This window comes from Puma concolor, chromosome F2 (genome assembly GCF_028749965.1).
Source record: "Puma concolor isolate L17-30 chromosome F2, mPumCon1.1.hap2, whole genome shotgun sequence".
In the NCBI taxonomy this organism is placed as follows: Eukaryota; Metazoa; Chordata; class Mammalia; order Carnivora; family Felidae; genus Puma; species Puma concolor.
In genome coordinates, this window is record NC_141684.1 from 8,711,742 (window position 1) to 8,732,253 (window position 20,512).

General features: G+C 53.6%; 1 protein-coding gene across 3 annotated transcripts in view; it reads left to right on the top strand.

Annotated features, from left to right (window-relative positions):
• Position 1: 1 nt before the first annotated feature.
• Positions 2-20,512, top strand: part of ST3GAL1 (ST3 beta-galactoside alpha-2,3-sialyltransferase 1) — a 95,812-nt gene continuing 75,301 nt past the window's right edge. For 2 of the 3 annotated variants that reach the window (XM_086695092.1, XM_086695093.1), the window contains exons 1-2: positions 2-331; positions 17,268-17,402. The gene's annotated coding sequence lies outside the window, so the exon portion shown is untranslated. The remainder of the gene's footprint in view (positions 332-17,267; positions 17,403-20,512) is intronic. The other variant, XM_086695095.1, reaches the window with a different exon arrangement.

Genomic DNA, 20,512 nt, shown 5'->3' on the forward strand with positions numbered 1-20,512 from the left:
GGCCCCTCCCCGGCCGCCCGCCGGCCCCTCCCGTTACACCCGGGGGAAGGTGTTCCCGAGACCGCTCCCATCCTCACCCCGCCTCCCCGCTTCGCCGGCTCCAGCCTCCGCCGGCGGAGCTCCACTATGCCAGACAGTTTCGACACTTTGCAAAGACAAAGACCAGAGGGAGGAGGAAGAGGAGGACAGGGAGGGCGAGGAGGAGGAGGGAGAGGAGGACGGCGCGATGTGAGCCGGGAAGGGGGCCAGTGCTCGGGACAACCCCCCCTTTAGTCTCCCCGGAGCCCCTCATCTCCAAAGCCGCGGAAACTCCAGCGTGTCTCCGGCTGCGGTGAGTGAGCGCGCCGAGCCCAGCGCGGCCGGGGTGAGCGGGGGGCTGCGTCCGCCGGAGTTGGGGCAGTTTCGAGTGTGTTCTCCAAGTGGAGGGGCGGTTGCCCGGAGCCGGGAACAGAAGTGGTCGGGAGGGGTCTAGGAGGGCTTGACAGTGGAAGTGGGACTGTAGACCCCGGGCGCCCAGGGGAAGACACGCGTAGGGAGACCCCCCCCCCCTTCCTTAGCCACGGCGACACCGGGGTCTTCGGGAGAGGGAGGAGGTCCGGGAGGAGGCCGGGGCTCCGGGATCTTTTGCCGTTATTGGGAGAGCTGCTGGGACCTCAGCGGGGAGCCTGCGCCAGGTCTGGGGCAGCGGTCCCCGGGGTGGCCCCAGTGACATTGCACCGGCGCCAGGCTGGAATCTCCCTGGTCCGGGCCGCCAGAGGGCGAAGCGGCCAGCGGGGCCGCCAGTGGGATGAGTCCCCTCGGGGTGGCTGGCTCCGGGGCTTTCGAGTGGAGCGAGGGCCGCGGGGGCCCGCGGAGGCCGCCGGTGATCCGGTCGAGCTGCGGCGGGACAGTGTACGGATCGAGCGTCCAAATCCGCTGCGAGCAGGAGCACATCCGGGAGTTGGCCGTCGCCCCCGGGGACGCCGCCGGCCCACGTTACTCCGGAGACGACCGAGAAGTTGGCGCCTGGGACGCGGCAGCTGGACGTGGCGTGGTGGGCAGGGAGGTATTGGGTGGGCGCAGGGGAGCGTGGCGGGGGTGGTGCGGGTGGCAACTCGAAACTCCGGAGTCCGCCCCAACCCCGTTAGGCGCCGCAGCTGCAGCGAAAAAATCTGACAAAAGTTAGCAACTTGTCTGCGTCTCGTGGGTGTGTGACCTGCGCGGGGCAGGGGCCGCTGTTTGGGAGAGCGCAGGGCCAGGGCAGCGGTGACCCTGGGGCGGAGCGCCCGGATGGGGCTACGGCTAGATTCGGAATCCGGACCGTGGCGCAACTTTGAGCTCCTCCTTTTCGCTGAGCCTGAGTGTGTTTGAGCGTGACCTTGCGGGAGGAAGCGCGGCTGAACTTGAGATGGGGGTTGAGGCTGCGCCCGGGCTGCCTTCAACGTGCCCCGCGGCCCGGTCTCTGGGGACTGGCGGCTGCAGCGTCTGGGTTCCGATCGGCGGCTGGAGCCCGGAGTCCTTCCAGCCTGCTACCCGAAGGTCTCGGCCAGCGCCTGCCACTCGCAGGGCTCGGTGGGGGCGCTCGGCGGGCGGACACGTGCGCGCCCAGAAGTGCGCGAGTGGTGGGGGCTGGGCGGGTCACTGCGTCTCACGGGCTCTGTGTGTCCCGCAGAGGGAACCGGCTTCGTCCCTGAGGGCAGCGACCACTTTGCCGAGGGGCCGCATCAGGCATCCGCCTGGCTCTCACGTGTCCCACCTCTAGGGACTCCTGGCTCCTTCTGGCTCACCACCCTCGCGGGTCCCCTCGCCACGAGGATTTGGGCCGAGATGTCCCCTAGGGAGACAGCGAGCGCCCACCGCCGCTAAGGCTGAGCGTGTGTGTTTGGCTGGAGGGAGGGGGAGGGGTGGAGGAGTGGGGGGAGAAGGAGATTAGCAGAGAACGAGGTTGTCCAGGAGCGGTAGCCACCGCGCCTGACACACAGTAGGGACTAAGGCTGTTTGAAAAGGCCTCTAGATGGAAATGCGCGGGCAGGGGCCGGAATGTCCCCTTCTCGCCTTCCCCTCCCCATTTCTACCACCGAATTTACGTTCATCCCCCTAACCAAGGCCTTTCGGCCTCTAGGCGTGCCTTGAGCACCTACTACGCGCGGGGTTCAAAACTGGGCTGTTTAGAAGCTGAGGGCGGAGCCGCCTGGTGTTCCTTCCCTGGAGCTGCGTAAGGGCGCCCAGGCGGTTCGCAAAAGGCAAGGCGCACTGCCCCCTGCAGGCTGCTACGGAGACTGCTGCTTGTGGCCGAGGTGGGGAAGGGGCGCCAGTGACCGCACCTTGCCTGAGCTCCTTGGAGGTACCTTCCTGCACCTCTTCTTCCTTCCCCCAAAGCCATGGCCTGGCTGTTTTCTAAAATCCCGCAGTTGGCTGGAAAGATCGACCAGAGTTCACCATTCCTGCACACTCCCACCCTCCCCGTAGATCCCAGGTCTTTTCATCATCTCCGTCTCTGACCTTTGAGCCTGAGACTTGGAGCTCCCAGAATCTCAGTTTTCATATCTGTAAAATGGGGTCATCACTATTACTTTACAAATGTGTTGCACAGAGTTACATAAAATTGTGCGAATACGTGTGCACGTGTGGATATACGCATTCACGCATTCACACTACATATGCATATCCACATACAGTGACTCAAAGTCTGGGGAGAGGAATCCCATCTTCCAAAATATTTAGTTTTGCTGAACAAATAAATAACAGAATGAGTAGGGGGCCCCTTCCTCTGCCTTTGAAAACCTCCACAAGCCTGGCAATGTACTGTCCCTGCATTTTGCCAGTCCAGCCTTTACCACTGGGGCAAGGCGAGGGCCTGGGCCGGAGCAGGATCTTCCCCTCACCTCACTGGGTGGGCAGGCCTGCGGAGGCCTCTTGAGCCCTTGGCTGTCGGAGAATGGCAGAGGGTTGTTTTTTTTGTTTTTTGTTTTTTTCTTAGGGGGTGTGGATTCTGCTCAGTGTGGCTCTGAGTAGCCCGCTTGCTGACCTCAGGCCTGTGTTCCCTTTCTGGGGGCAGACTAGGCATTCCCCCAGCTGGACATACCAGCAACCCTCTGACGTCAGGGACTTCCACAGAATCGGCTGTCTGGAGCCTTTGGTCCCCTAGGTATGGTGGGGTGGGTCCATCTTTGGGCCTGGCAGCGAGGGGTCCTTGCAGATCCTGGAGCCTCAGGGATGTGAGGGGCTCTGTCTCCCCTCTGCACCAAGCAACCCCTAGGCCAGGATATCTCCTGGGGGCAAGTTCTCAGCCGCACCCTCCGCCCCCAGGAAGGGGTACCTTTGAACCTCCTGGTCAGCTCACCTAGCTTGAGTCCCTTGCTGTGTGTGGCAAGCTGCTGACTCAGAGGAGTTATATTTGGACAGGGCTTTGCCTTACGGGATCTAGACTTTAACCCTCTCCCCAGGCTCCCTCCCACACCATGAAAAGCAACCAAAGTAAAGTAAAACAAATCCACCAGTGATCTCCTTATCCCGCTTCCCAATAAATCCTATATACACAAAGGACAAGCACCACCCTCCCGTGGAAGAGCTGGCCTGGTCACAGAGAATTCTAGAATAAGGCTCACATGCCCTTTGTTAAGTTGTGGACCACACGTGTAACCTTCGCTCCCCCCTTGCAGACCCAAGGCTCTGAGAGCGCTCTTCTCTAATTTGGGCACAGGAGCCCAACCTTGGGCCCCAGAGGAAGTCCCAGAGCCAGTGCGCAATTGCTTTGTAATTTGGCACCCGTCTGTTCCAGGCTCTGGTCTCAGTTTCACTCTCTGCAAAATGAGAGGCTTGGAGTTCTGCTGACATGGCCTTGGGGCCGTTAAAGTCTTTCTTCATGAAGACAGCCTGTGCCCTGCTTGTTTTTTGCTCCAGCACCGTCCTCAGAACTTTCCGGGCATTCCTGGCATCACAGACAACAGGGCCACCCCGTGCAATGACGCCTCCTTACTCACTGCGAGTGCTCCAGACTCCCAGAGCCCACGCCCGCTTGGTGAAGTCATTCGTCAGCAATTCTCAGCACCGGACATTGAGAGACGCCCCAGAAGTTTCAGACTCTGGGGTCTGAAACTGGGCAGAGCCGAGGTGGCATTTTGAGGGAGCCCCGATGATGTGTATTGCAAACAGGGACCTTGGTGACTTCACCAGGACCAATAGGGTTCCCACTCGAGCTGAAAATGTTCATAGAAGTCATTTTGTTCAATATTTTCATATTAATTCAAAAATACTGAAGCCCAGAGGGGAAATCAGGGGACCCTGAGTGACAGAGCTGATCTAGAACACCAGTTGGTCTCATAAACTCCAAATAGGTGAGTGCCCTGTGTTTTCCCTTCCCCCTACCCCCATTCTTTTCCCTGCACTGAAGTCCTTGTTTCCCTCTTGGAAACCCAACATTCCTTGGGAAGCCTGAGGTTTGACTGTTTCTTGGGTCTTGTTGGGTGGATTGTTTTGATTTCCGTTGATCCAACATTTATTAGGAACTTAACTGTGTTCTACTCACCATGCAAGATGCTGGAAATAGAGAGTTGTAAGAACTCTGATCGACCCTTGTTACCATCCCCCAGAGGTCACCGCATGGCGGGGAGGCGCACGGGTGCACTTGAAGAGTTTGTGGCAGTATGGTTTGCACGGGGCGGGAGCACGCATGTGCCGAGGGAGGGCTGGGACAGAGAAGGGAGTGAATTCCTGTGCCTTGCGGGACCCACAGGGAAGAATTCACTGGGGAGCCAAAGCCCGAATAACTAGGGAAGTCACACCGCAGGAGAGCGAAGGTAGTTTCTTGCCTGCCTAGAACTGGTATCTAATTAACATGGTGTGCGCCTAGTGAGCCCAAGAAAAGTGAAGTAAAATAAAATAACAAGCCGGATGTAGGTCTGTTCTGCGTGGTTCTGCAGAGGTGAGGGAGCTGGGATTTCAGGGCTTCAGTGATTGGGCCCCGTTCCTGCAGTAGGTGTCGATTTCTGGTTTGCTTGGGTGGGATTCATCATTGCCGCTCAGCCAGAATGCAGGTCCCTGAATTGAGATCTTCCAAGGGTTACGGGCACTGCAGTGATGGCCTGTCAAATAGAAAGTAGCTGCTTTGCTTTCGCTTCAAGAAAATACAATTCTGTGCTTTATTTTTCATCCTTGTCCTTAAACTTGATGTCAGAATTACATGGCTGCGTCGAGAGAGGGGGTTTTAAAAGGCATGGCAGGCAGGTGGGGGACGGTGCCCAGGTTTTCAGGCACATGACCACATCTAATTGTGTGAGCTCAGGCAGGCCCTGCACCTCGGGGGCTAGGGTTCAAGTGCAGGTGGGTTATCTCAGGACGCACGGTGAGGATTAAAGATCCTGCATGGAAGAGTGCCTGATGCCCCAGCTAAGAGCCTGTGCGGGCGGGTGAGCACAGGAGGTGCTGCTTTCTGGAGGCACCGAATTCAAACAGAGCACTTGGGAAATAAAGGAGTTGACTGAAGGCAGAAAGTTCTGGAAAGCTCATGGAAAAACACTTGACGTACAAGGCCGGTGTTGATGTTAAACGGTGTGTTAATAGCCCCCACTGGAAGAAGCAAGGCCAGACGATGAGGTTACGGGAACAGCGTGCTTTTCTCGTTCCTGTGGGTTGTGAAAATAAAAAAAAAAACAAAAAAAACTTTGAAAGTTTTTTTATCCCTAGGGCTTGACACGGGGAATTACCAGGAGCTGGAATATGGGGTGGGGTGGGGGGAGGGCGGTGGGGAAATGCACGGGTGGGGGTGCGCCATGCCCTGAGCCCTTCCTGCGTGGCCTGACAGGCTCGGCGACAGGTGCGACCTGTGTCAAAGTTGAACACACGCCTCGGTCTGTCGGGGTGAACGCTGGGACGAGTGTTGGAGACAGGACTTTGGTGTCAGGATATTTCTTACAGAGTCAAGTGGATCCAGGCAGGGCAACCCCTGGCCTAGGACTCGGGACTCCTAGCTCCTGGGCCTTATCCCATACCACCGGCTCCCGGCCGAGGACTTAGGTCCATCACCGGACCTCTCGGAGTCTCCCGTTTCCTCAACTGGTAGATGGCCGTCTAGAATTCCCACCCTGCGTGGGACAATTGGGAGGTGCCCCCAGCAGGAGGCCGTGAGCTTGCCTTATTGATAATAAATAGAGTCACATCTGCTTTTTAGTAAGCACTTAGGGTGTGCCCAGTACAGCGGCAGGTATTTTGAACAGAGAAGCATTCTGGGTCCCAGTAGCAAACACGCACTCATAAACTGAGTGGAGGGTTTACCTGAGCCGAGTTACCACCCCCCCACCGTCTCCTACCCACCCCCCTCGCCCCCCAAGAGGCAGACGGAGGGATGGGTGAGGGGCCCTGGGAGTGTGGCATAGGAGCTGCTAGAAGCCTCTGAAGAAAGCCTGTCTCCTCAACCTGGCAGGGAAGAGCCTGGGAGATAACACTGCCATCTTGCCGAGTCCTGCCTGCCTTCCACAATCCTTGGGGCACCAGGAGCTGAGCCCAGCCAGCAGCCAGAGGCCAGAGAGTTCCTTACTGGGGCCTCTCAGGAGCAGGACCGCCCCGGAGGGTGATCTTGCACTCACCTGCCTTCTCATCTGATTCTGCAGCAGCTGCGGGCGGGGGTGGTCACAGGATTCCCAAAGGACAGAAGCCGGAGGCAGGAGGGGAACTCCCTTACTCCAGGCCCTACCTCTGGGGCAAGCCGGACTTTTAACCCTCGTTCTCTATTCCCCTAGTGAGATAAAAGAATCAAGTGTAAGATACTATTGGGGCACCTGGGTGGCTTAGTGGGTTAAGCACCCGACTTTGGCTTATCACGATCCCAAGGTTCGTGAGTTCGAGCCCCGTGTCCCAGACCCCGCTTCAGAGTCTGTGTCTCCTTCTCTCTGTTTCCTGTTCTCTTTCTCTCTCTCTCAAGAAGAAATACACTTTTTTTTTTTTTTAAAGTGCAAGATATTATTATGAAGACCTTTGGGACTTCCGTAGCATCTTTGAAAGAAGCAGAGTAGCCTCGGAATTAAGGTTTTGGTCTGAGGCTTATCACTTACTTCTCAAGGATCATGTTACTTACCTTGTCTGGGTCTCAGTTTCCTCTTCTGTCATGGGGATGATACTCCTTAGAGTTGATGCGAAAAATCAAAGAGTCACTCAACAAATGTTAGCTTTTGTGCACAAGGGTCAGGGTTCAGACGTGTGGTTTTGGGGTTGGTGGTGATTCCTCCTGTCCTTTTAAGCCTATGTGATATTCAGATAATACTGTTTGCATGTTTTTATCTTAAAAGTTTTTTCCTTCCAAAAACATCCGGGGATGTTCTTCTGACTCTGTGTATGTGTATGTGTGTACATATTTTTTTCTCCTGTAAAATATTTAGAAGTTCTCTAACCAAGTCTGATTCTGGAGCCCTTAAGAGAATAAAAAATAACAAGTTAAACAGCCTCAGTCATTCAGAGGTGAGCAGGAAAGGACATTCGTTCCAAATTATCTGGTGGAATTAAAAAAGAGATTGCTAATGACTTTTGGTAGGTCCGCATTTGGGTATGCAAAAAAAAAAAAAAAAATCTTTTTTTTTTTAATTCCACCAGCGACCTTCAAAAAAGAAATCAAACCCAAATGGATATCATTGTGATAGATTTTGCTACATTAAAAAAAAAAAAAAATCCGTTTGAGTCCACATTGAACTAACAGACCAGAGTGGCTAAAAATTCCCTTCATGAATATTTACTTAGCAGAGGGCTCTTGAGAACCGAAAAAAAAAAAAAAAAAAAAAAAAAACGAAAAAAAAACCCAAAGCAAACCCAGCTTCTTCTCTAACTGAGAGGGTGGAATGACTCCAAAATATTGTTTCATGCTCAAAAAGCCTACAACAACTCCACATGAAAGACGAAAATCCATCTAATTGGGCATTTACCTTTTCAGAAATAAAAGGCTCAGTGGAAAGAAAAGAAAAGGAAAGAAGAAAAGAAAACCTCTTTCCTTGGAAGACTAGACTGGAGCCCAAAATAAATCCCTCGAATCGCTTGGCCCAGTGATGCGGGGCCTCGTTCCCCCTCCCTTTCTTTATTGTGCTATTGCGGTAACGGGCTAAGAGAGCTGCTAGCGGTGTGGGAGCTGAAATACCTCTTGAAACCCCTGACCTCTGTGTTCACAGCCATTGGCATCTGCAGCCCTGACCTTATTTGGACTCCACTGCAGCTCCTCTAGCTGCTACCCTGGGATTAGGGTCCTGCCCAGGTTGCAGAGGAAGTGACTTACCCAAGGTCACACGGTCTCTGCAGGCAGATCTCCCATGTGCCCGCAGTTACCGACGTGCAAAGTGGGTCGCTCCTGGGAAGGCACAAGCCCACGCCTCCGACACACAACAGCACCGGACAGTGGCCTGGCTGCCCCCTCACTCATCTAACTCAGCCCATCGCTCACAGCCCCCACCCCCGCCCCTCCCACCTTGAATGGTTCAGATGAGTTGGGTGACCTGGTCGACACAAGGGCATGTGAGCAAAGGCAGATCCCTCGGGTTCCCACGTGCCCGGGGTCTGCCATCAGCTCCTCCACATTGGCGGGGCCAAGATGCAAACTTGTCATCAGCGACTTGACCCTTCGATACTGCTTTCCTACTCTTTATAGCAGCCCCGTAAAGTCACTGCTTGTATTTCCCCCCCCTACTCCCGTTTTACAGATGTGGAAACTGAGACTCCGGGAAGTGAAGCCGCTTGCCCGAAGTCCCACAGCTAGAAAAGTGGCAATTCCTAACTGCTCCGTTTCTGCCCGAAGCCCAAAATCTCAGGCCTCATGTTGTGTAATTCCCAGGATCATCTGGTGTCTCTACATCGGGGGGCCGGCAAGGGTAGAAATAGACTCCCTCAGAGGTGCAGATATAGAGCACATCGCACGGACATCTGTCCCCAAGCCCACCCAAGCTGCGTGCCATCCCACCCAATGGCCACGGCAAAGGGACCCAGGTTCTGTAGCCTCTTCTTTGGCGGGAGGGCGGTCCTGATTGTCCTCTGCACGCTGTGTCCCAACGGGTGGGGCTCCAAGGCTTTTTCCCTGCTTCACCATTTGGTGCCGGCTGGATGGGTTTATTGAGCTAACCTTGATAGACTTGCCGTATTTTTCTGCCTCCGTGTCGGACCCTGTGTTGCTGATGGCAAGCACCCTTCCGTTGGGTTGTATTCATACATTGAATCCTGAGATCCCCATGGTGCCTGGGGATCGAGGAAGGTCTGGGAGCCCGCGGGGGTCGGAGACAGGGCGGTGAGCAGCAGGAAGGCTTAATATGAAGCTTGTCACCAGGCATGCAGACCCATCCAGCTCCCCAGGCAGGTGTCTTTGAGCGACCTGCTCCAAGTAAAATGATTAGTAGAATCCCTTTGCTTGGGAAACGTACGAGCGGCCACAAACAAGAATGTCCTTGTGGGGGGTATTCCTGGTTGTTGCTAAAGCAAAATCTTAGATTTGAGACCTCAGTCTTCCGGCAAAAAAAGGAAAGTAAAATGAAAAAGGGAGATTAGAAGCCAGCGAGGTCGTGCTCCCCCACCTACCAGAAATTTCCAATGAAAATCACGCCTTTCGAAGTGGTTTGAAGAATTGGTTCCGACGTAGTTTTTCTGTCTCCTGCTAGTTTTTCTGTCTCTACCTATGACAGGGAACAAACTGAACTAAGCCAAAACGCTCTGTGAACTCTAGGATCATAAAAATTAAACTGATGTCTCTACCAGGCCAAACGTCCGAACAAGGTGAAAAAATTTACTGGCCCCGGACATAGCTTTGAAGAGCAGAATATCTCCGCATCGTTGGGAATCTGCCCTTGGGGTGAAGTAAAGGAGGTTTCTCCTTTTCTCTGAGCAGGAGCCACAGTGTCAGAAGCTGTGACGGGTTCCGGAGCTGGGGGGGTGGGGTGGGGGGGGAGGAAGGTGTGTTTGAGTAGATTGAATGATAACACATTACAGACGTTGCACGTTATAGAGCATGAAACAAGAAGGAATTGTAAAATCCCAGCATTCGCAAAGAGGCTTAGCAGTGCCCTTGTTTAACCTTCCCCTGTTCCAAGATTGCAATTATTCATCTACTGAGTCATTCATTGATTCGCTCAATAAAGGTACTGGCTCTGCCGCGTCTTAGCTGTGTGACCTTGAGCGAGTTGCCTAACCTCTCTGTGCCTCCATTCCTCATCAATAAAATACGGGTAATAGTACCCACCTCCCAGTAGGTACTAAACGAGCACTAAATGAGTTGGTACTTAGTGTTTAGAACGGTGCCCTGCAGAGTGCCCACTCGAAGTGCTTGCTTTGGTCGTCATGATCCTTGTTCAAGTGTAGAAACCCCTTGCACGGTGTCCCGGGAATTGTTTCCTCCCTTCCACCCTCCCCTGTGGTTGTTCTGCGTCTGCTTGAACACTGCTAGCGATAGGCGAGATCCATGCCCCACGCAGTGACCCTTTGCTCTCTGGTCACCTCTGTGGATTAGGAAGCTCTTTGCCACACAGACCTTCCAGCCGTGGAGGGCTTCCTGGAGGAGGTGACAGGGTGCAGCTCTGGGGCTGTCCGAATTTAAGGCTGAGAAGTGGTCTGGGCTTATGAAGCTTGGGGGTGGCACTGGACCCTGGAGGCACCTAAGACTTTGACATGACATTTTAGATATTCCCTGCCCCCTACTTCACAGCTAAGCAGACAGAGGGCCAACCTGTGTGATTCCTCAGCCCGTTAGCGGGCAAAGCCGGGGCGAGAAGCCAGCCCGCAGTTCACAGCTGCCAAGTCCTGCCTTTACCGCTGGGTTTCTGCCCGACTTGGGAAGCTCGGGGTGTCCTAGAGAGCGAGCCTCCCTTGTCCTCCACAGGCCAGCAGCCAGGGACCCCAGCGGCCGGGTCTCCTACGTGACCCCCTGCGCCAAGCCCTCTCCGCTGCTCTGTTGGCACAGTGCTTACACCACAGCCTCCCAGACCACCCCTGCCCACGGGCTCCTGTAGACCTCCCTGTGAGCAAGGCTGGCTTGCGTTTTGTGAATTCTGGCGGCCGTCTGCCCTTTTATCCCTCCGGAGTTTCTGCTCAGGAAATACCGTGTGCTGGACATCTCGGGCTCATTTAATGTTCTAACCAGGGCTCTGCAGTCATTATTGTTATCAGTGTTTTGACAGTTGGGAAAGCTGAGGTTCATTAAAGTTGGCCATTGGGCCTAAGGTCCCCCAGGTTGAGTCGAGCGGGGGTTGGGGGGGGCTGTTACACCCCCCCCCATCTCGCGTCACCAGATCCTGCTGTGACACACCCACGTGGCAGACGTTTCCTGGGTCCAGTGTGTCTGGTCTGACCGCCCGCACTCACACACCCCTGCCAACCTGCCCCCCACCTCCCTTCCCTTCCCTTTGTTCTGAAGAATCAGATAAGAGGCCAAAAGAAAGAAGTCCCCCCTCCCCCCCACTTCACCAAGCCATATTTCAAAGGGCTATAAATAGGACGGTTAATGGTGGCACTCCAGGTCACATTCAGCACGGACAGACTCTGAGTGACGCCAGCCCTGTCCTCTGGCTCAAGGTTTCCATGGTCGGCACAACTTTGCTTTCTTCACTTCCTTCCCTTTTTCTTTCTCCCCCCCCCCACCCCCGCCCTCCTTCTTTCCCCTCGTCCACAAACTGTTGTTCAAAAGTACATAGTTGTGCCTCCCTAATTAGGCCGCGGTTGCTGGGAAAACAGACCCAGGCGTCTTATTTCACAATCCCTCCTAGATCTGAGCGCGATTCTGGGCAGTACAGAGAAGCCGGGAGGCCCAGAGGAGGCTGCTAGGCCTCCAGCGTCTGTCTCCCTGCTCTGAAGGCGAATTCAGGTTCCCCAGCGAGGAAGGCCGAGGGGACACCTCCGGGAAGGCCTGGGGCCGGAGGGGGCGGCGAGGGCCAGGAGAACACGGGCTCCGGGGCAGAGTGTGGGGGCCACCGTTTGTCGTCTCTGAGACTGGGGCAGGTGACTTCCATGTCCGAGCCTCGGTCTTCCCCCTGGTGCTCTGTGGCCGCACCGCCCATCTTCCTGGCTGGGAGTTGGGCTCAACAGAACAGGAGAGGACGGGGCATGGGGGAAAGCCCCAGAGAACAGACAGTCTTGAAGCTGGAAGACGGTGGGATCTGGCGACAGTGGCAACGAGGGGGGAGAGAGCCAGCGCCCAGGGGACCTCATGGAGGAACCCCGAGATGGAAGCAGGGCACCCCCCCCCCCCCGCTTCGTGTGCTTGGAGGAAGCGGGTTGTAAGAGAGGAAAATGGTGAGATTGCGGTTTGGGGGTTCTGAGCAACCTTCAGGTTTTCATAGTGAGGTACGACCGAGGTTTCTTTACCTGCTTCTAGAAAGAGGCGCAGCCAGACCTGCGTTGTTGGAAAACCAAGAGACTAAGGCTGGCGGCGGATGGGAGGGAGCGGCCCGGTGCTCGCGGGAGTGACGGCCAGCCGTGTTTGGGGTGTTTGCCTCAGGTGAGAAGTTCCCACGTCTTTATTTCTCTGGGCTTGGAGAACAGACTGAACTCGGTGCTGGGAACCAGAAGCTGAAGCCGCTGCAGAGCTGGGAGCCACCGAGGATGTTAGGGAGCCCAGAGCGGAGGTGCAGGCCAGTGAGCCGCCCCAGCCCCCCCCCCCCACCGCCAACTTACACATCTGTGGGGTGTGAGGTGGGGAGACGACCTTCTAGAGCCCAGCCGGGCCAGAAGGTGAGGAGACGGGTCTGTGTACGAGGCGACCCTGACTTTGAATTGCACCTCTGCCCCTTGCCGAACCTGCGGCCTTGGGCAAACGACCTAATGCTTTCAGAGCGTCAGTTTCCACATCTTTGAAATGGGGGTCAGCCTGCCCCCGGCCACCAGAGGACTGCTGCGCAGACCGAATGAAATCATGCGCACAGGCTGCTTAGCCCGCTGCTGGCCTCGTCGTCCACATCCATCCATTCGCTGTCGGTAATCATAACGTCTCCCCGAAGCTGCCAGACCAGCGCCTGGCCTCCGAATTCAGAAATCCACTGGGTCGGAGAAACCGCCCCCAGCTGAAGCTCTGTCAGAGGGAGAGGGGACGCATGAGAGAACAGCCCTCCCAGGACAAGCGTGTGTACTTCCTGCCGGGTACAGTGCCCTTCCTGCCAGCCCGCCAGGCCGGGGCCGGCTTCCTCAGCCCCTGGGCCGTGAGAGGGGGGACACGGCTGCCTCAGGGAGGGGCCGCTCAACTCCTCTACCCTGGAGCCGGCCCAGGCACCCGTGGCTCCCCTGCCCTGCACCCTGCTCCCAGCTGGCCAGCAGCCCTGCTCTGGGTACCCGGCTCCTACTCCAGGCGTTTCTGGTTCATCTCGCTGCCCAGCTTCTGATCCGTCCCTGCACCTGCCTACATCTGGGTCGCCGGTCCCCGTGGCAGACAGATCTGCCCGTCTCTGTGTTCATTTCACTCTCCACGGTCGTGATCATCGTGTTCCGGACAGGAGCTCGGATTAAGAAACCACCCACTTGTGCACTGACAGGCTCCCCCTGGGGTGCAGGGTGGCGCAGCTGCCGGCTGTGTGCCCACACCCCTCCCCACTGGGCGGGCTCCTCACGGGCAGAACCCAAGAGTGTGCTGTGGTCCCTGCCAGGGCCGAGCAGCGAGCTCGACGGGCGCACCCGAGGCTCAGTGAGCGCCATCGTGAACCACGCCGTGCTAGGCAGGGTAGGAATTGGTTTATCACTCGGCCTCCAGTCTTGACTGTGGCCTTGAACGAGTTGCTTAGCCTCTTCAAGCCGCCAGGTACTCATCTGCAAAATGATGCAAATAATAGTTCACATGACATCCTTGTGAAGATTAGCAGAGCGTTGGAGAACACAGGGCTTAGTTTGGGAAAGTGCCCGTGAGCCGTTACAAGTGGTCTCGGAGGCTCTCGCTACTGCGAGTTTTACTTCATTGCCGTTGTTGTTAAAGCGATTTCATGTTGGTTTTTATCCGCTGTTTCGCAGTAGAGCCTTGCAAAGTAGTGGAAGCAGGTGCGGTGTCCGTTTTACTAAGGAGCAAACTAAGGCTCAGAGAAAGGCCGTTTGTCTACAGTCACGCAGCCTGGCTTGACCCGCCTCTCCTGATCTGTCGCACCTCCGGCAGCCAGGCACATTATTTTGGAGTATGACATGGCCACCGGCCTCTGGGAACAGACTCCTGTACCTTCAAAGGGCAGCGATATTACTCAGCGGGGCCCAGCGTTCACAGTTATCCGGATCATCACTTCTCGCATGGAGGAGAAAGCCATGATTTATTAAGCGAACCGGCCGCACTCCTCCAGGGGTGATGCAGAGTTTTGCCTCCAGCCCCCTCCTCTGCTCCCAAAAGAAACAAAATCAGAGAACAAAACCCCCTGACGAGATGTATCGTGTTCTATTGCATGATGGGAAGGAACGTCAAAAAGAACGTCAGGGGGCTCGCCGATGGTGATGCTGTTAGGGGTAAAGAAGGAATGACTTATGGGCCCTCATCTCCCACGTAGCAGATAGAGTTGGTGGACGTGTTTTTTGCTTCCAGATCTGGTTTAAACCCAGCAGTTGGCTTCTGAGGGCCTGGGCCGGGAGCGGCTACCAGTTGGATGGATAGAAATGAAAGGGCGAAGGCCCGGGAGAGGAAAAGTAGGGAAGCACGTGGAACGTAGGGAGATGCAGGAGGGCAGGGTGCTGTGGGAAGAGAGCCACCTCGGAAGAGGTTTTCGGGGTGCGTGTTGAAAAGCAAAGGCCAGGAGAATCTCCGTGCATAATAGCTAGGCTGCTCCCTGGGACCAACAGGTGCAGAGTGGGGTAGTTACCTTCTCTGCGCGCTTAGCGCCCCAGTTGTGTGTCAGGAGCTGAGAAACGGAGGCCACGGAAGGTGGGCGACACCTGGGGGATAGCTGTAGTTTGGAAAAGCCCCGCAGTTGCAAGCTCGCCAGGTCGGGGCCAGGAATCCGGCGCAAACGAATGAAGGTAAGCACAGCAAGCCGCGGGTGCCCGACGGCAAGGTGGCTAACCCAGCTTGGAGTGTGGAAGCGAGTACGTTAAAGAAAACATCTCGGACGGGTGACACGTGAATGTTTCTGTTCGTTCTCTCACTCAGGAAACAGGAACTGACTTTGTCCCACGCGGTAAGCCGCGTGCCAGGTGGTGGTGGCGGAATGACATGTAGCACGGGCACACCTGTGACCCCAGGGAGTTATCAGGCCAGTGGCGCATGCTGTTTGGGAGCGCAGGGAATTCTGGGCAGTGGCGGGGACTGGCCTCTTCGAGGCACCCGGCAAAGCTGTCCCTGGGAAAGGCCGTCGATACTGAAATCCAAAGAGCGTGTGGACAGCACAGAGGGAAAGAGGACAGTGCCAGCTGGTGATGGGAGGGAGGAAGGTCGGGGTTGCAATTTACACGGATCCCTCCGGGGGCTGCCAAGAGCAGGGAAAGGCATCAGAGGAGGTGGGAAAGGCAGGTCCAGTCAGGAGGCTGGGGCAGTGAGCAGCTCACCTTAATTCTTCTTTCAGACAACAGGGGCTGAAAAGAAAGTTCCATCCCGGGCGCTTGCATTTGCTGTGACACTGAGCCCCAACTGCTGTGGCTCGGGCCACTTCGCGTGTCGTCTGTGGCCACATCCCGCCCCCTCAGCGAGCTCCAAATAGAATCTATTTATTGTCAACACCAGGCGCCTTTAGACAAATCGTGGGTCGGTCTGTAACTAAATCCTGTTGACCTTACATCTAAAATAGCTCTTGAACCTCCCATATCTCCTTTATCCCACAGCCCTGCCTTAGTTCTGGCCCTCCTCCTCTCTGGGCAATCACCCACACAGGCCGATCTTTCGTTTTATTATCGTGATGGTTAAAAAAAAAAAAAAATGAAACCCAAGTTAGTTAACATATAGTGTAATAGTGATTTCAGGAGTAGAGTTCAGTGATTCGTCTCTCACATATAGCCACCCCAGTGTTCATCCCAACAAGTGCCCTCCCCAATGCCCATCCCCCATTAACCTGTCTTTGTAAGTTGCAAGTTGATCGTGTTTTATGACCGTTGCCGGCAGTGTAAAGCTTACTTAGTGATTGCATCGGTGAGCTTTCCCTGCGTAACAAGCAGCTCCAAACCTTAGTGCCTTAAACAGCAAACACTTGTTATCTCTCCTGAATCTGTGGGTTGATTGGATGTTCCTTGTGGTCCTAGCAGCTTGGCTGGGACTCAGTGACGTGGTCCACGCACTGGGGGGGGGGGGGGAGCTGGGCTGGCTGGCATGCCTGGGGCCTCTCCCATGGTGTTTGTCCTCCTCCAGGGGACCAGCTCAGGGGCCAGTGTGGCCCCAGAGTGATTCCTAGCAGCGAGGAAGGGGAAGTTTTGGGCACAAGCGCCTTTGAAGCTTTTCGTCTTTTGTTATTGGCTCACTGGCTAAAGCAAGTGACATGGCCAAGTTCGGATTCAGAGGGTGGAGAAGTGGACCTCAATTCACGTGGGGAGAGGGAGCAAAACCACTCTGCAAAGGAGCGTGCGTACACGGTGGCCAGAGCAAATGGGAGGGGCCGTTACCGTACACACCTGTCCTGGCGGCTAAGACGAGGACAGTAGAACCAGACAGAATGGGGGTGTCCCCTTGGGGGCCGCTCTCTACCCCTTACTGCCTTTGTCATCTTGCTCAGGGTTGCTCCCAGGAGCTCTCCCAGCTCCAGCTGCCCATCCATTGAATGGGAATGATCCTGGAGACCACCCCAGGGATTTCGTGAGACAACGCGTGGTCGGTACATCTCTCAGTGCTTGGGGGAAAGTAGGAACTCAACTGAGGGTCTCTGTTCTTACTCAAGGGTGAGGCCTTCCCAAACCATCTCCCACCTGGCCTCCCTGGTGCATCCTAGCCCTGATCTCACATACATTTTTCTTTTATCGTCTTCCTCAGAGACCCTTTCCCCAACCCTTTTCTTTTTGCCAAAAGGCGTTTCACTTGAGCAAGGAGCAGCTGAAACGATCCATCTGGCCTCCTACTGGGTTGGTCATTTCTCCCTTCGCTCTGCCAAATATCATTCACGTCCTTGTATCGTGTTGCCATGAGATGCTTATTTATTTTTCTGTCCTCTCCACCAGCCTGAGCTTCTTAAAGGTGTGGACTATGGTTTACTCAACTTTCTGTCTCTGGTGCTTGGCTGTGTGCACTGAACGGGATAGGTGTTTCTTTCAAAAAAATACTTGATGTATAAATCACTGGGTGGGTGTGTGGGGCATTGGGCGAGTGGCTTTTAATCGTCCTGAGTCATTTTCAAAAGACCACGAATGAGCAAAATGTCAAAAATGACTTCAGCTTTTCTCCTCTTCCTCTTCCCTTCCAGTTGGGACCGTTTTCAGACTCCACCTTTCTGACCTGGAAATGCCAGAAGTGATCATCATCGCCAGGGGCTGTGGCGAGCAAACGTTTTGAGCTTTCTGGCCAGGACCGGAAGTGGACATTCCCTGGGCATACTTAGGTAAATGACTGCCCTCTTCCCCTTGCACGAGTGAGAGGTATTGTCTTTTCTGGTTTCTTCCGTAGAATAATCTTGAGTCGCGGAGGAGAGATGTCTTGTCTTGATCTCTTTATAATTTGGCCTGCCCTCCCCGGGGACATTCCGTTAAGAGGGAAGGCTTTCTCCTAAAGGGAAAAATGTAGGACCATTAGGATGTCAAGTGACCTCTTTTTCTTGAAAGGAAAGCCTTCTGTGTTTTCATTAAGCAAGTACTTAAAAACTGGGTTGGGAACAGCCTCGTATGGCCAATGCCTGCCATCTCAAAGAAGGTCTGGAATGACGCTGTGCTGGAGTGGGCATCAGCAAACAACTATGACCCACAGGACAAAACCGGCCTGGCCATTTTTTATAAATAAAGTTTTATGGGTACCCAGCCACACTCCTCTGTTCAAGTATGTCTGTGGTTGCTGTCACAGCACACCAGCAGTGGTGACAGAGGCTGTGTGGCCTGAGAGCCTGAATTATTTAGTCTGGTCCTTAATGGAAAAAGCGTGCCAGGCCCTGGACTAGAGTTAAGCTGTCCGCAGGTAGCCACTCCATATACAGCTATTTAAGTGTCCATTCATTAAAATTAAACAAAATTAAAAATTCAGCCCTCACTCAACACTCACCACATTTCAAGTGCCCAGTAGCCACATGTGACCCATGGCTACCATTTTGGACCGTGCACATTGAGAACGTTTCCATCAGTGAGGAAGGCGGGCTTGGGGAAACTTTGATCGCCCTGCCCTGGGCTGTCTCTCTTCGATCTGCCAGCGTTTAACTCAGCTTGGATATCATGGCAACCACTGTGGAAGAAGGAAGGTTGGTGCATGTATGTGTGTGTGTGTGGCTGTTCTATATGATTATTGGTGAGGACATCTATATCTGTGTCTACCTGCCTGTCTATAAAAGTGGAATTGCTTTTAAAATTTCTTTGGAGAGCCAACCTGTGGTTGCTGTATATAACTCCATGTAAAAACTAAGCCACTTGGACCTTAGGATTTATCGGTTTTATATATACAAATAGGTTGATACAAATATGAGCCTTTCTGTGGTCATAGGAAGGTCAGACACAGTATGGGGTCTCCTGAAAAGGGGAAGAGGCAATGGCCATAGTGTCTCCGTAGGCTGAAGATAGGGGCAAAGGAGGTGAGAAACGAAGAGAGGAGGAAAATGAGCTAAAGGTATGATTTCTGTGAGTCTTGAGAAAATGAGGAGTGATGGGGACAAAAGATGATAGGGAAAGGACTGTGGGTTTACTTTTAAAGAACATGTTACACACATTAATGATGATTGGGACCTTATCACATCCCAGAAATGGTCTGAGCACAGAAGACCCTTGGGGAGAAGCTTGGACTTGGCAATAGTCCCGCCATCTTGGATGGGTCAGGACTGGGGGTATAATAGGAGGTTCCTCTTATCGAATAAGGCAGTGCAGTGCAGAATAAGAGGCCCAGTCACTGAGATGCCCAGTGTTTACGGATGGGTCTGAAGAGGGAACAGAAAAGAAACTCTAGGTATCCCGGAGGTCTATAGGCAAAGGCCCTAGGTTGTGTCTTTAGGAGCTGGGCTTAGTCGACCTTGGGTTGCCCAGGAACTAGCAAGAACAAAGCAGAGATTCGGACGATGGCAAAAGATTGAATTGATATGTGTCCATACGTGTAGATCTGAATGGGCCCTACCTCTCTTCTCTTGGTTGGTCTTCAAACTCAGCACCATTGCAGGTGAGGGCTGGAGGCACCTGAAACGGGTGTTTCCATAACGGACCTTCAGACGATGGAGTTGAATGCAGATATGAAGTAATTAGAAGTCACAGTAAGAAAAGGTATTGAGTTTTGTGTAGTTAGTATCAAGCACATCAGGGATAACAGGGGTGATGGTGATGATATTGACAGTGATAATATCATCTATCCATTTTCAGCTTATTACGTGCTGGGTACACTGTTCTGGTAACAATAATATTATAAGAGCTTCAGATTATTGTGCTAAGCACTATATTCACTTTTTCTCAGTATGTGAACCCAGGGTATTCTTTTCAATTGATTTTTTTTTTTTCCAATGACTTTGTCTTGATATAATTGCAAATTTACAGATAAGTTGCAAAAAACAGCCCCCAAAGATTCCCGGGTACCATTCACTCGGATTCCTTAAGTGTTAACATTTTATTATTTTTGTTCTATCCTTTCCTCTCTCCATTTTTTCCTAAAATCAGAAAATTCTTACAATGACCATACAACTGAGGCCGAAACTTAACATTGACTTGCTACTATTATCTGATCCTTAGGCCTTATTCAGATTTCAGCAGTTGCCCTCTGCGAGGTCCTTCATAGCAAAAGAAAGCCCATTTGGTATGTGCCCTTCTTGGAAAACTTCCTTAGTCTTACATTTCGTGACATTTTTGACATGTTCAAGCCAATTATTTTTCAGACTCTCCCTCAGTGTTTGATGCTCCCTCATGATCCGATTTAGATTGTATGCTTTTGCCAGGCATCCCACAGAGCTCGTGGGGTGTCCTGAAGGCCTCACATTGGAAGGCTGATGCTGGGCTGTCCCATTCCTGCATTGTTGGCTTTATCAGTTGGTTAAGGATGGAATCAGCAGTTGGTCAAGGAGCCTGGGATCCTTTCGGTGGAGAATGGCATCTAGAAATATCCTCTGGTCACAAGATGTGTCCATTGCTACTGAGGGAGCATTGCCTCTAGGCCCTCTGAGCAGGCAGAGCTGAGAAATGGGCAGTGTGTGTGTGTGTGTGTGTGTGTGTGTGTGTGTGTGTGTGCATGTGTATACATATAGATTTGTCATACATATACACATATCCGTATTTACAGACATGTGTATACACATCTGTATATACACCCATATACGTCATATGTATGTGAATATCCATACATAGGTACATCATCGAGATCTTTTCTAAATCAACTGATGTATTAAAAACACCACGAGCACACACGGGAGATGCTGGCTACAACGTTCTTGATATCCACATCTGTCTTCCTGACGCTGAACAGTCACCCAGGCCCAGTGCCAATACCACAGACCATCCCATTTATTAAACTATAGATCAGGCCCTGTTCCAAACTCTTCCC